This window comes from Macaca thibetana, chromosome 20 (genome assembly GCF_024542745.1).
Source record: "Macaca thibetana thibetana isolate TM-01 chromosome 20, ASM2454274v1, whole genome shotgun sequence".
NCBI classification, from domain to species: Eukaryota; Metazoa; Chordata; class Mammalia; order Primates; family Cercopithecidae; genus Macaca; species Macaca thibetana.
Window position 1 is genome coordinate 53,173,323 of NC_065597.1, and position 12,843 is coordinate 53,186,165.

General features: G+C 43.5%; 2 protein-coding genes across 7 annotated transcripts in view; one reads left to right on the forward strand and one right to left on the reverse strand.

Annotated features, from left to right (window-relative positions):
* Positions 1–12,843, forward strand: part of NDUFAB1 (NADH:ubiquinone oxidoreductase subunit AB1) — a 1,133,838-nt gene that overhangs the window by 511,673 nt on the left and 609,322 nt on the right. The window contains exon 1 of one of the 5 annotated variants that reach the window (XM_050773849.1): positions 11,126–11,129. The exons of the other annotated variants lie outside the window; for them this stretch is intronic. The gene's annotated coding sequence lies outside the window, so the exon portion shown is untranslated. Of the gene's footprint in view, positions 1–11,125; positions 11,130–12,843 lie in introns of those variants that run through there. 5 annotated transcript variants of the gene reach the window in all.
* PRKCB (protein kinase C beta) overlaps positions 1–12,843 on the reverse strand; it is a 382,510-nt gene that overhangs the window by 13,363 nt on the left and 356,304 nt on the right. The gene's annotated exons all lie outside the window — the stretch shown is intronic.

Below are 12,843 nucleotides of genomic sequence, written 5' to 3' on the forward strand. Positions count from 1 at the left end.
CTCTAAGGCAGCAGGAGGATCGAGTGAGGCTAGGACTGTGAGACCAGCCTGGGCAACATAGCAACGACCCTGTCTCTACAAAAAATTTAAAACTTCTCAGGGCGTGACGGCACATGCTTGTAGTCCCAGCTACTTGGAAGGCTGAAGTTGGAGGATCGCTTGAGCCCAGGAGGTTTAGACTGCAGCAAGCTATGATCGTGCCTCTGCACTCCAGCCTGGGTGACAGAGTGAGACCCTGTCTCAAAACAAAATGAAACAAAAAAAACTCCAAAACAAGGGGCTGCTTTGATGTGTATTTTGATGCTAAGGGATAATGAGGAAGGCTAATATTCGGGTCTTGTAGATCCTCTGCCTAGCGGCATGCCGGACGCTGGCGATATGTAAGAGGGTACCTGTTCTTGTCCCCATTGAGCTTAAGGTCTAGCAGAGGACACAGATGCACACACAGGCCACTGCATGGGACCATGGGACAGGTGCTGCCATTGAGCACAGAGGAAAGGAACCCAAGAAGGGCCAGGAACACTGTCTGGAGGAAGCAACATCTCACTTGAGTGGGACCTGCAAGGCAGACACTGCTTCTTTGGAAGAGGAAAGGAAGAGCTGGGGAAGAAATGGAGGTAAAAAGAGGGTATGGACCGGGTAAGATGGTGGAGGAGAGCATAAGGCTCCTCCCTGCTGCTGTTGTCTAGCCAAGTTTGATGACATGAGGCTAGTGGCTCAGGGAAGCTACCTGCCCAGCCTCCATCAAGACACCAGGGCACCTTCAGGATAACAAGATCAGAAGGTCACAATGAAAAGACATCCAAGTTACATAGCCTAGGCAAAAAGACAAACGCATCTTTCTTTGTTAACATGTGCACATCCAGTGAAACGCAGGGTCGTTTCTATGCCTTCCAGTTTCCCACAGCTGAACACAGGAGGGACCCACCCAGGAAGAATCAGATGCACAAAGCTGCCTACACATTTGATCATTTAAAAAAGTCGTTTGTGGTCTGGGCTTTGGCAGAAAAAAGAGAGACTGGAGTCTTCTTTTTCTACTGATAACGAAGGTCCCTTACAATCAGGGATCTTTTACCTCTTATGTTTATTTAGGGAGGAAGTCAGTAGGAGAGGGGTCTTTTGTGTTTCATACTAAGTCTGTTTCGTTTTGCTCTTGCTTTTCTTAATTTTCATTAAAAAAATAATATCCAGTGTTTTGATTTCCTCCAGATCTCAGTTTAAATGGCACCTTGTCAGAGAAGCTGTTCCAGATCACCTTCAAATAAAGTGGATCCTCATTGTTCCCTCCTGTTATTCTGTATCAAGATATCCTCTTCATTTCTTTCACAGAAATAAAATCTAGTATATCTCAATCTATAATTATTACTATATGTTCATTCTCTGTTTATTGTCTATGTTCTCATCTAGACTGTAAGCTACACGAGAGCAAAGTCACATCTGTTTTATTCACCACTGCGTTTCTAAGACCCAGGCACAAAAAATTATCAAATGGACAAATAATAGTGTATGTTAAGCACTAACTATGAGCCAGATATTGTGTTAAGTGTTTTGCAAGCATTATCTCCTTTAATCCCCCCAAAAGCTCTATGAAGTGCTTACTGTGCAGTGAGAAAATGGGTTTAGAGAGTTTAAGTATCTGACCATGATTTGATCCTAGATTTGACCAGAGATCCAGACTCTTCTATCATTCTCCTACATTTATCGCAGAAACAAACAAGCTATTAAAAAGCACCAAGAGGCGCGGCATGGTGGCTCATGCCTCTAATACCAGCACTTTGGGAGGCCCATGTGGGAGGATCACGAGAGGTCAGGAGTTTGAGACCAGCCTGGGCAACATAGCAAGAACTTGTCTCTACAAAGAATTTTTAAAAAATTGGCCAGGCATGGTGGTGCATGCCTATAGTCCCAGCTGTTCAAGAGGCTGAGGCAGGGGGAACCCCTTGAACCCAGGAGTTGGAGGCTGCAGTGAGCTATTACTGTTCCACTTCACTCCAGCCTGGGTGACAGAATGAGACCCTGTCTCAAAAAAAAAAACCCAAAAAACAAAAAACAAAACAAAACAAAAAACAGTAATTGTAATAATTTTTCTTTTCTTTTTTTTTTTTTTTTTGAGATGAAGTCTCACTTTGTCACCCAGGCTGGTATGCAGTGGCGCCATCTCGGCTCACTGCAACCTCCACCTTCTGGGTTCAAGTGATTCTCCTGCCTCAGCCTCCCATGTAGCTGGGACTACAGGCGCCCATCACCACGCCCAGCTAATTTTTGTATTTTTAGTAGAGATGGGGTTTCACTATGTTGGCCAGGCTGGTCTTGAACTCCTGACCTCGTGATCCGCCCACCTTGGCCTCCCAAAGTGCTAGGATTACAGGCATAAGCCTCTGCGACTGGCCATAAAAAAATTAAAACACACAAAAGAGTCCTTCTTAATCCTGCCACCCCAAATCTCTGTATTATGTTAACATCTTGGTCTGTATCCTAGATGGCTGATGAATAGATGAATGGATGTTTTTTAGTTTTTAGACAAAGGTGGAAACATGACTCTGTTCTTTTGCTTGCTTTTTAAGAGAAACTAGATGAAATACACTCTAAACATCTTCCCATGTCAACAGAGTATCTTTTTTTTCTTATCTATTCTTCACCATTCATCCTAAACCCACATTGCTGGCTTCAAGTAAACTCACCCTCAAATAGTAATTATCCCTTCTATTTGCCTATCTTTTTATAGCTTTGATTCCCACAAGGCTGTGAGATAGGCAGGAAAAGGATTATCTCTACTTAACAGATAATTTTAAGAGTTAACAGTTTGTTCCGGGTCATATGGAGTCAAGTAGGAGAGCCAAGATCCAGAGCCCATCTGTTCAATTCCAAAGCCCACGGGCTTTCCATTACATCCCATTGCCTCATACTATGTATCTGATTGTGTGGCATGGACTTAAAAGTTAAGCTGACCTGGGTACCAATCCTGGCTCCAACAATTCACAGCTATACAACCTTCAAGCAAGTTAGCTAAGTCCCCTAAGCTCAAGTTTCTTGTAGGATGGGGTGAGAATGACTTGATAAAATTCACATCAAATACTTAACATGGTAGCTGGTGGCCGCTGCTGAGGGCTGACTGACCTATTCCTGTCCAGTGAGTAAGTCTGATAGGGCTGTGCTCTGGCTTGAAAGAGGTCCTGTAAGCTCTGCCAAACCCCAAATTCCTACCCATATTCCCATCCCAATTACAAGCAGAATGAGGACCTGCCAGTGCTACTTAAGACATAGAACAGAAACCTTCCCACTTAGCCTGGTGCATCATGACAGGAAGCTACAAGACAAAGCCAGGCCCTGGGGCTCCCAGTTAGAGGAAGTGAAAAAAAGACATGTACCCTGGGGAGCACAAGGGATGTGTTTCCAGTCCCACCCAAGCCTCACTTCCTTAGAAAGACATTTCAAGTACATTCACACACCATCTCTGCGCTGTTTTCCATATGCCATTTGGTGGGGGGGCGGGGGGCATTTGGCGGTTAGTTTTAAGAAACTGTACTTGTAACAAAACAAAAAGTAAGCTTTCTCTTTTCTTTTCTGGGTCATGAGCAGGTCTCAACCTTCCAAATTCAATTGTCACTGGAAGTCTTCGTGGAGTTGGAATTTCTATCGGGAGTGGCTGTGAAGGCAGGAAGAACATCAGCAAATGTGGTGATATGGTTTGAATGTGTCTCCCAAAGTTCATGTGTTGGAAACTTAATCCCCAAGGCAACAGTGTTGAGAGGTGGGAACTTTTGGAGGTGATTGGATTAATGTTATTACTGTGGGATTGAATTTATTTAAAAATTAAGTTACCCTCTCTCATGTACTCTCTTGCCGTGTGATGCTTTCTATCAGGTTACTATGCAGCAAGAAGGTCCTCCCCAGATACAGCCCCTGATCTTGGACTTCCCACCATTCAGAACCATTAGCCAAATACATTTCTTTTCATTACAAGTTATCCACTTTTTTTTTTTTTAGACAGGGTCTCTCTGTCACTCGGGCAGGAGGATTGCTTGAGCCTGGGAGGTCGTGTCTGCAGTAAGCTGTGATCACAACAATGCAGCCTCGACCTCCCAGGCTCAAGCAATCCTGCCTTAGTCACCCAAGTAGCTGGGACTACAGGCATGTGCCACCACACCTGGTTAATTTTTGTAGTATTTTTGTGTGTAGAGACAGAGTTTTGCCATGTTCCCCAAGCTGGTCTCAAACTCCTGGGCTCAAGTGATCTGCCCACATTAGCCTCCCAAAGTACTGGGATTACAGGCATGAGCCACTGCATCTGGCCCCAGTTTCAGGTATTCTTATAGCAGCACAAAACAGACTAAGATAGACACACAATGTCATAAAAATGAAGAAGAGGGGCTTAAAAAGGAGGAGTTACTCTGCATTTATCCTATAGATAAACTCACTTATGTAGGAAACTAGGAAGCTATTCAAAGGGTGATGTAGAGATAGATGTGCAGATAAGAAACAATCTCCAAGATAGAGGGGAATAAAGCAAGATACAGAAATTGTATACAACATGCTAACATCCTTGTGTGTGATGTAGACTATTTCTGGGCCTGAACACATCTTCTCTAGAAGGTCACACAAGAACCTGGTTGCAGTGGGTGTCTCTAGGAAGGAGAATCAAGAAGCCTAGCTAGGAGCCATGGGTGAGGGGATTCTTAATTTCACTTTGTAGCTTTTAATGCTGCTCGAATATTTTATTTTTTCACATTTTTTTAAAGGGGAAAGGATTAGAGCACCTAATAATATAGTGAGGTCAAGAAAGATGAGACAAGCTTGTGAAAGGAGGCAGTTTTCAGGTCACTGATGACTCAATGAGAAAAATATCAATAGGATGGTGGGAGCAGAAGCCAGATTGCACCAAACTGAGGAAAGAATAAATTGTCAACAAGTGGAAACAGCAGGAACTGGCAACTCTTTCAAAAGCATATTCGTATGCGAAGTAAGGTAGGGTAGTAGTCCTAGCAGTAGTAAGAGTAGTAGTAAGGAGGATTCCCAGGTTTGAGGTAGGGGATTTTTAACACGAAAAAGACATAGCAGGTTTATGTACAAAGGAGAGGTCAGGATAGAGTCAGAACGGACAGCTGCTGTTTTTGCCCAGCCATCAGGCATTCATTGTCTTTTCTTCTAGTGACAGTGGCTTTATTTTTCTTAAAGGAGATATTCCTTCTCTTCTTTCAAAATGTCTGATTTAGATAGGACATTCCTTCTCTTTTTTCAAAATGTCTGGATTAGATCCAGTTCCCTGGCTAAGAGGGGCAGGTGACCCAGGCCCAACCAAGCAGCATATTCCATCCCCCCCTGTGCAGTAAGCGATTCCCCTAGAGATGGGCGTATGACCCAATGTCTTCCAAAAAGATTGAGTCCTAGGCTGCTGGGATTTTATAAAAAGGAAGCCCTTTTTTTAAGGTAGAAGTTGCAGAGATAATGGGACATAAGTTGGGAGTTGCTATGTGCCCAAGAAAGCCTTTTGAGAATGAAGAATGAAGTCAACACAGTGGGGAAAGTAATCCTAAGGGATACAGAGAAATGTTTCCCTGCTGGCATTGTTTGGGACCATGATCCATCTACATCTGAATACTAACTATCATTATTTTTTGCTTAAAAGTCAATTTAAATCAGGCTCCTATTTGAAACCACAGGAACATAGAGAAGTTGTAGACATAGACTAAACAGGGGAGATAAGCAGGAAGGATCGAGAGGGTGGAGTCCAGAGCAGGAGTGAGGGTAAGTCTCACATGAGTTGGGGGAGGGAACACATATTTGCTAAGACAGAGATGGAAGCCGGGCAAGGAGGTCAAGATGACTATGGAGGTGCTGGGAGGTGGTAAGAAGCTGAGGGCTACCAACTTGTGGCACCCGTGGGCCTCAATCTTCCTCATGATTTAGGGCAGGGATCCCCAATCCCTGGACCATGGACCAGTATCAAAATAACAATAATAATAAAGTCCTGTATCCATTAAGTGGAGCACCAGATTATTTTGCCATGGTTCTGTTATAATCCCTGTGTAAGTCACTTGGGCAAATCTCTAGGCTTCTGCCCATCTACAGAATGGAGCAGTTAAATTCCACTTCTAAGGTCATCGTTCAATTATTGACTTCAATTATATGATATTTCAGTAGTTATTCCCAGACAGAAGCTACCAGTTTCATGCCCTCCCCCAGTCAGTGGCCTTCCCATCTACCATTTCAATTCAAACCGTTGGCTTTTCTGCCAGGGGATATCTCAAAGTCATGTATCTGGTAGGTTCTATGGTTGACTTGCCCCCACAAAGTTCATGTGTTAGAAAATGAATCTCCAATGCAACAGTGTTGAGAGGTGGCACCTCGTGAGGACTTAACACTGTTATCTTGGGGGTGGGTTCCAGATAAAAGGGATGAGTTTGGTTCCCTATCTTTCCCCTGCATGTGCACACACACGTATGCATATGCATATATATGCACATACATGCACACACACACACACATGCATACTCTCTCTTGCCCTTCACCTTCTGCCATGGGATGACACAGCAAGAAGTCTCTCACCAGATGCAAGCCCCTCACCCTTGGACTTCCCAGCCTCCAGAACTGTAAGAAATAAATTTCTTTTCTTTATAAATTATCTAGTCTGTGGTATTCAGTTATGGCAACACAACAACGGACTAAGACAACAACTGATTTATGAACTTCACTTGGCTCAGGAACCTGCCGATTCCAACCACTAAAGGGGGCCTGGTTTGATCTGAAGTTTAAATGGGTTCTTCATGGGTTTGTAGATAGGTGGAGAGAGATAAACAGACTCCAAGCTATGTGTCCTAAATGGCTCTTGGCTATTTGTTTGTCAGCATATAAATGTAGGTTGATGTTTTTATTAAGATCTCTGCAAACTCCACACACTGGATACCCCAAAAGAACAAGGAGAACTGAGCAGGGAAACCTCTACTCCTTAATGAGCCTGTCTCGACTGCCTCATTTCAATGCTGCCATGACCTTCTTTCAGAGGTTAGTCAATGTATGCTGTCTTTGTCAGCTTCAAAATCAAAGCCTTAAGGAACAAATAAGATTCGCATCTTTTAAAATCCTGCCAACAAATTATAAAAGGTGTGAATATTCTACTTATTTGTTGCAATATTTTAAGATAAATTTAAATCATTTGAATTGTAAGAATACTCAGTCTTTTTCTATTATGTAATAGACACCATTCGATGGTGTTATCATGACTCTCTCCTGTTACCACAACCACGAACCTTACCAGGGGCTCCAAGTGCTTCTAATAATCTTTACAAGGGTCTTGGGACAGTGTACAGTCCAGGGATCAAGTCCTGGCTCCTCCACTTTCTGGTTGCTGGATCTTGGATGAATGCCTTAACTTTTCCAAGCTCTAGTTCCTCATCTGTAATGTGGTGATAACCTTACCTTAGAGGGTTGAAAGAATTAAATAAGGCAATGCATGGAAGGCAGTTAAAACAGTGCCTGATGCAGACAAAAACTCAATATATTTTCTAATATATTTGAACAGTAAAGGTTTTATGAGAATTATTTTAAATCACAATTTTCAAAAAGGAATTGTTCTCTTGAGTATTTGATACTTTGGGGGAGTTAGGTTCTGTGCTTAAATAAATCATATTGAGTAAGCGTTAGATCCTTTTCTTAAGCCTTGAATTTGGAGTTTTAACAGCAAACATACAAAGGTTACACTTTCTGGATTCAATTCAGAAATGTCAGCACATCAAACACACACATTCAGACACACACACACAGAAGCACTTACTCATACAGTGTAAAGGGCAATCGGGTTTGGAAGAGAATGTCACATGAACAGAATCGCAGCTCATTAAAGCAGTACTTGAAGCTTTTGACCTCAGCTACATAAACAACGTTTGCAGATGACAGAATTGCCGAGAAACCAAGTCCTGTGAGTATGATTTAGTTTCTGAAGCAGTTCAGCATTTAGACTCTCAGAGGATACGGGCAATGGGATGTGACCAGTTAACCCATGTAGTATTTTGGAAATGATACTAACAGAGCATAGGACAAGGATCTTTGCAAGCTATAAAAGCTTGCTAGGTTTTCAGTCTTTCCTAATGTGCAGATGCCTCAAAATTATGAGTTTTAAGTAAAGGGCAGATAAGAATTGGTAACAAGAGCAGAAATGATTGGAATCAGTCTGTCATACAAGTGGGTTTGGAGTTGGCGAGGCCTGACACAGGCTAGAATGGAAGGAAGGAGGGAATGAGCATTCTAGAGATGTCTAGACAGGACTGGATGGTTGCTCCAATGTAAGGAGCAGAGGAAAGGGGCTCTTAATGTCTACTTCTCATCAAGTTGTACTCCTCGAGCCCTGCCCAGAGAGCATTGACGATCAGATGCATTATATTTTAGAACACTTGACAATCTGGTTGACCATATTTTAGAACAATTGATGATCTCATTGATAATATTTTAAAAGACTACTAGAGCCATGTTTACTACTGGGAAGATCCTTGTACACACACTCTAGCACTTAAGACTCCACAGGTGCCAGGCACAGTGACTCACGCCTGTAACCCCCAGCACTTTCAGAGGCAGAGGTGGGAGGATCACTTGAGGCCAGGAGTTTGAGACCAGCGTGGGCAATTAATTAAAAACAATGAAAACACAAATAAATAAAAAGCAGAAAAGACTCCAAGGTCTCTAATGAAGCCTACTTAGCTTTCTCTTCCTCTTCATCTCACTGCTTCTATGCTCTTCCTCTTCATCTCACTGCTTCTATGTCTTTGGAGGCAGCTGAATCCTTGTGCCCTGGGCTCATCCCCCTACCCAATTTTCACAGTAAGTCTTACATTAGGTGTTATGGAGCCTTTCACAGGAAGAGTGACAGGACTTCATTAAGCCAATTCGTGACAACACATGAATGCCATCAAACTCCCCATTAGCCATTTCAATTTGAACATATTACCTAGCATATCTTGTCCTGTGACATTATAGCTCCATGTACTACTACTTCTGCAATAAAATATGCTCATTCATGCCAAAGACTCAATGCACCTTTTGCTACAAGTCAGCAAAATTCTGAGCTGGATCACCCAGACACAGAGGAACTCCCTGGGTACAGCCCTCAGCCACTGCACCCTTTGCATCGACAGGAGGAAGTCCAACCAAGTGCACAACCATGTCCTCCTGCTCTGTGCCCTGCAAGCCAGCGCTCTGTATCACAGAAGCTTTCCTGACAGTCTATTTCATTCATTCATCCTATTGCTACCGGGACCAAACTCTTGGCTACCATGTTTTACACTTGAGGAGCAATCCTGTGGGCAGTCTGCAGGGACTCATGTTCATCGGTGCCTTCATGTCCCCATGAGACAATGACTGAGTGCCTACAAGATGCCAGGAACTGGGGAGGACCTGAAGATGCCAGCTTGGGGGTTCTCAAACAGCTCCAACCTGCCCAAGTTCCTATCACCTTTTGCCTGGATTATGGCAAGAGTCTTAGCCAGTCTCCCTGATGTCACCCTTGTCCCTACAGCACTCAGAGCGATCCTTCAAAAACCCAAAGTCAGAACATGTTATTTCTTGGTTCATGAGTTGGAGTAAAAGCCAAAGATCCTTCAGTGGCCTGTGCGTTCCTTTGGCCTCTCTGATCTCACCTCCTTTTCCTTTCTCCCTCAACCCCTCAGCTCAGCCACCTGGAATCCTTGCTCCCCCTTGACCATGCCAGGCAAGCTCCTGCTTCAGGGCCTTTGCATCTGCTACTACCACCCAAATCACTCTCCCTTCTCACCCAGATATACACATGACTCCCACCTCTCTCATCTTCTTCCTGTATTTGCTGAAATGTCATTTTCTCCACCTACTCTATTATATGGACATCTCCCTGACCTGGCTCTTCCAATCTCCATCCCTACTTCAGCTTCCTGCATAATGTTTATCAACTTCTGACACATTGTATATTTCACTTGTTTCTATGTTTATTATTTTGCCCACTCTCCCCAGAATATAAGCTCTATGAGGGCAGGGATGTTAATTATTTTTAGTGCTATGTTCCCATCACCTAGAACAGTACCTAACCTCATCACCCACTGAATGGATGACTCGATATCTGACCACATTCCCACTAGAGGACAGAACCAGCACACGCTTCTTCCCAAGCCACTGCTCCATCATGCGCTCAGCGACAGTCTGCCCTTTAGTACCCAAACCACCAGCTTCCTCCCACCACATGCTGACTAGCAACAGCCTGCTGTGTGCCCTGAACAATAACTTCACTAGAACATTCTATACTTAACTGTATATACCCCTTCACTATAGTCCTGACTACACAGGATCTACCTACTGCACTGCTACAACATGTTCTGCTAGTCAACTCACAGGCCTGCTGCACCCTGCAGCACTGAGTTCTAGTCCCTGCTACATAAAGGTGGAGTCCCTGGTCCCACAGCATCCTATCCCCTGGGAGCTTGTGAGAAATGCAGAATCTCAAACCCCACCGCAGACTGGCTGAGTAAGAATTTTAACCAGATACCCAGGTGACTCGTGTGTGCACATTAAAGTTTAAGACGCTCTGCTAGGCTACATCATGGCATCTGTAATACTGGATTGGACTGTGCAAGGTTAGACTGCAGGAAGCTGCAGACCTGTCCACCCAAAGTCCTATGATTCAATGCACTGCCTCTTCAGATCCTTCGCCAGCACACTCTCCCAACACACACTGCAAAGCCACATGATGCCATGACAGTTTGCAAAATCAGCAACCAAATTATAGCCCTTTATAAATAGGGTAGTCACTTACACAACAACCAATTTATTTGCGATACCCTGCCGTACATAAAAAAAAACATGCACTCTAATATATATCCCTAAAGACTCCTTTATGTTCCACAGCACAGTGTATTACGGCATCTTGTTTTATGGCTATTCACTCATTGAGTAAGAATTCTTGAGCACCTATAATGTGCTAAACCCTACGCTAGGCACTGGGATTTTACACAGAGAAAGTCACAATCTTCAAGTAGTCAAAAAGACAGGCATGAGATTGAACACGTTATTACAACCTGTGATGAATTTGTTGATGGGACAGTAGCAGATATCTACTCAGGAATCAGCAAGAGCCTCCCTAAGTGGGTGATGTTCTGCTGATTTGATGAGGGGGGAAAGGCAAGGCACGGTGGGAATCAGGGGGCTGGGAGAGCATAGGAAACGTCTTCGGGCATCCCAGGTGCATGACTCTGCATGGATGAAGCCGGCAAGGGAAAACAAGGCACTGCATGTTTGAGAAACTGAAACAAGCCCAGGAATGCTGTTCTTGGAGTCAGGAGCTAAAGCTAGGAAGAGAACAGAGATCTAGCATTGGAAGACCTCAAAAGCCATATATGCCAAGGAGCATACTAGACTGGGGCAACAGAGAGCCATTTGGGTGTTTTAAAACAAAAGCAACACACAACCAGGCGAACATTAAAAAAAAATGGCTCTTGTTCCCTGCAACAATACACCAAATCTACTGTATTTCAATACAGTTTCAAACAATGCTCTGTGAACAGCTCCTTGCCACAATAAAAGATGGCATTGAGAATAAATTTAAAAAACCCATTTAAAGTTATTTTAATGAACCTCCAATAATAGCACCCTTCACTGATGTTTGAATATAATCCTCTGTTATTGTTCCTTGTTTTTTCTCTCACCACACTCTATTGAATAGCATGCATGAATCAGGAAGGCTGACAGATACATGCATGCCTTTTCACATCCCACAAGGCACATGGAACTCTGCACACGCTCACCACAGGCCTTTTGGAAGTGGCAGACAGTCAAGAAGGGGTGAGGAAGGAGAAATATAAAATCCTGGGATTGGGGGGAGGAGGGCTCTGATGCAATGCATTTGCAATATAAAAGGCATACAAGCAGACTGGATCAAATGGGTAGGTGATGTATCTTTTTTTTTTTTTTTTTTCCCTGAGACAGGGTCTTGCTCTGTTGCCCAGGCTGGAGTGCAGTGGCATGATCATGGCTCATTGCAGCCTCAACCTCCCAGGATCAAGATCCTCCCACCTCAGCCTCCTGAGTAGCTGGGACTACAGGTGGATGCCATCACACCCACTAACGTTCATATTTTTTGTAGAGATGGGGTTTTGCCATGTTGCCCAGACTGGTCTCAAATTCTTGGACTCAAGCAATTTGCCTGCCTCAGCCTTCCAAAGTGTGGGGATTACAGGCATGAGCCACTGTACCTGGATGATGTATTATTTATTATTATTTCTAATTCAGTCTAAGGAGATTGAAGGCAGCGCCTGCTCCCTTAGAGCTGGTACCAGAACATTTTGAAGTACGTAGTACAGCCTGATCACTGTACTTTGAAAGTCACTGTTAAACCCACATGGAGGAATTCAAGACACAGGTCAGTGGGAAATCGTATCAAATGCAGAACAGTTGAGGGATCTTGTTGATAATGACTAAGTATTGTAATCTTTTTATATTACCAATGATAATAACAGCCACCTTTTCCTGACTGCTTTCTATGAGCCAGGCACGAGGCTAGACCTTTTATATTCATTACTGCTTAGCAGAGCTATTCAAAATATTTAACGGGTCAAAATGGACTCTGGTTGTAAATAACCATTGCTAACAGATGCTGGCTAAACAGCAACCTGACTTTGAACCATCACTGCCCTTGAGGCTATAAACCAACAGTGCATGGGATACATATGAGTGTGGATGTGTTTTATTTGCCCCTGTGTTTAATTTTCAAAAATTTGTTCTGATATATAAAAGAAATCGTGACTTTTTTTTTTTTTTTTTTTTTTTTTTTTGAGATGGAGTCTTGCTCTGTCACCCAGGCTAGAGTGCAGTGGCGTGATCTCAGCTCACTGC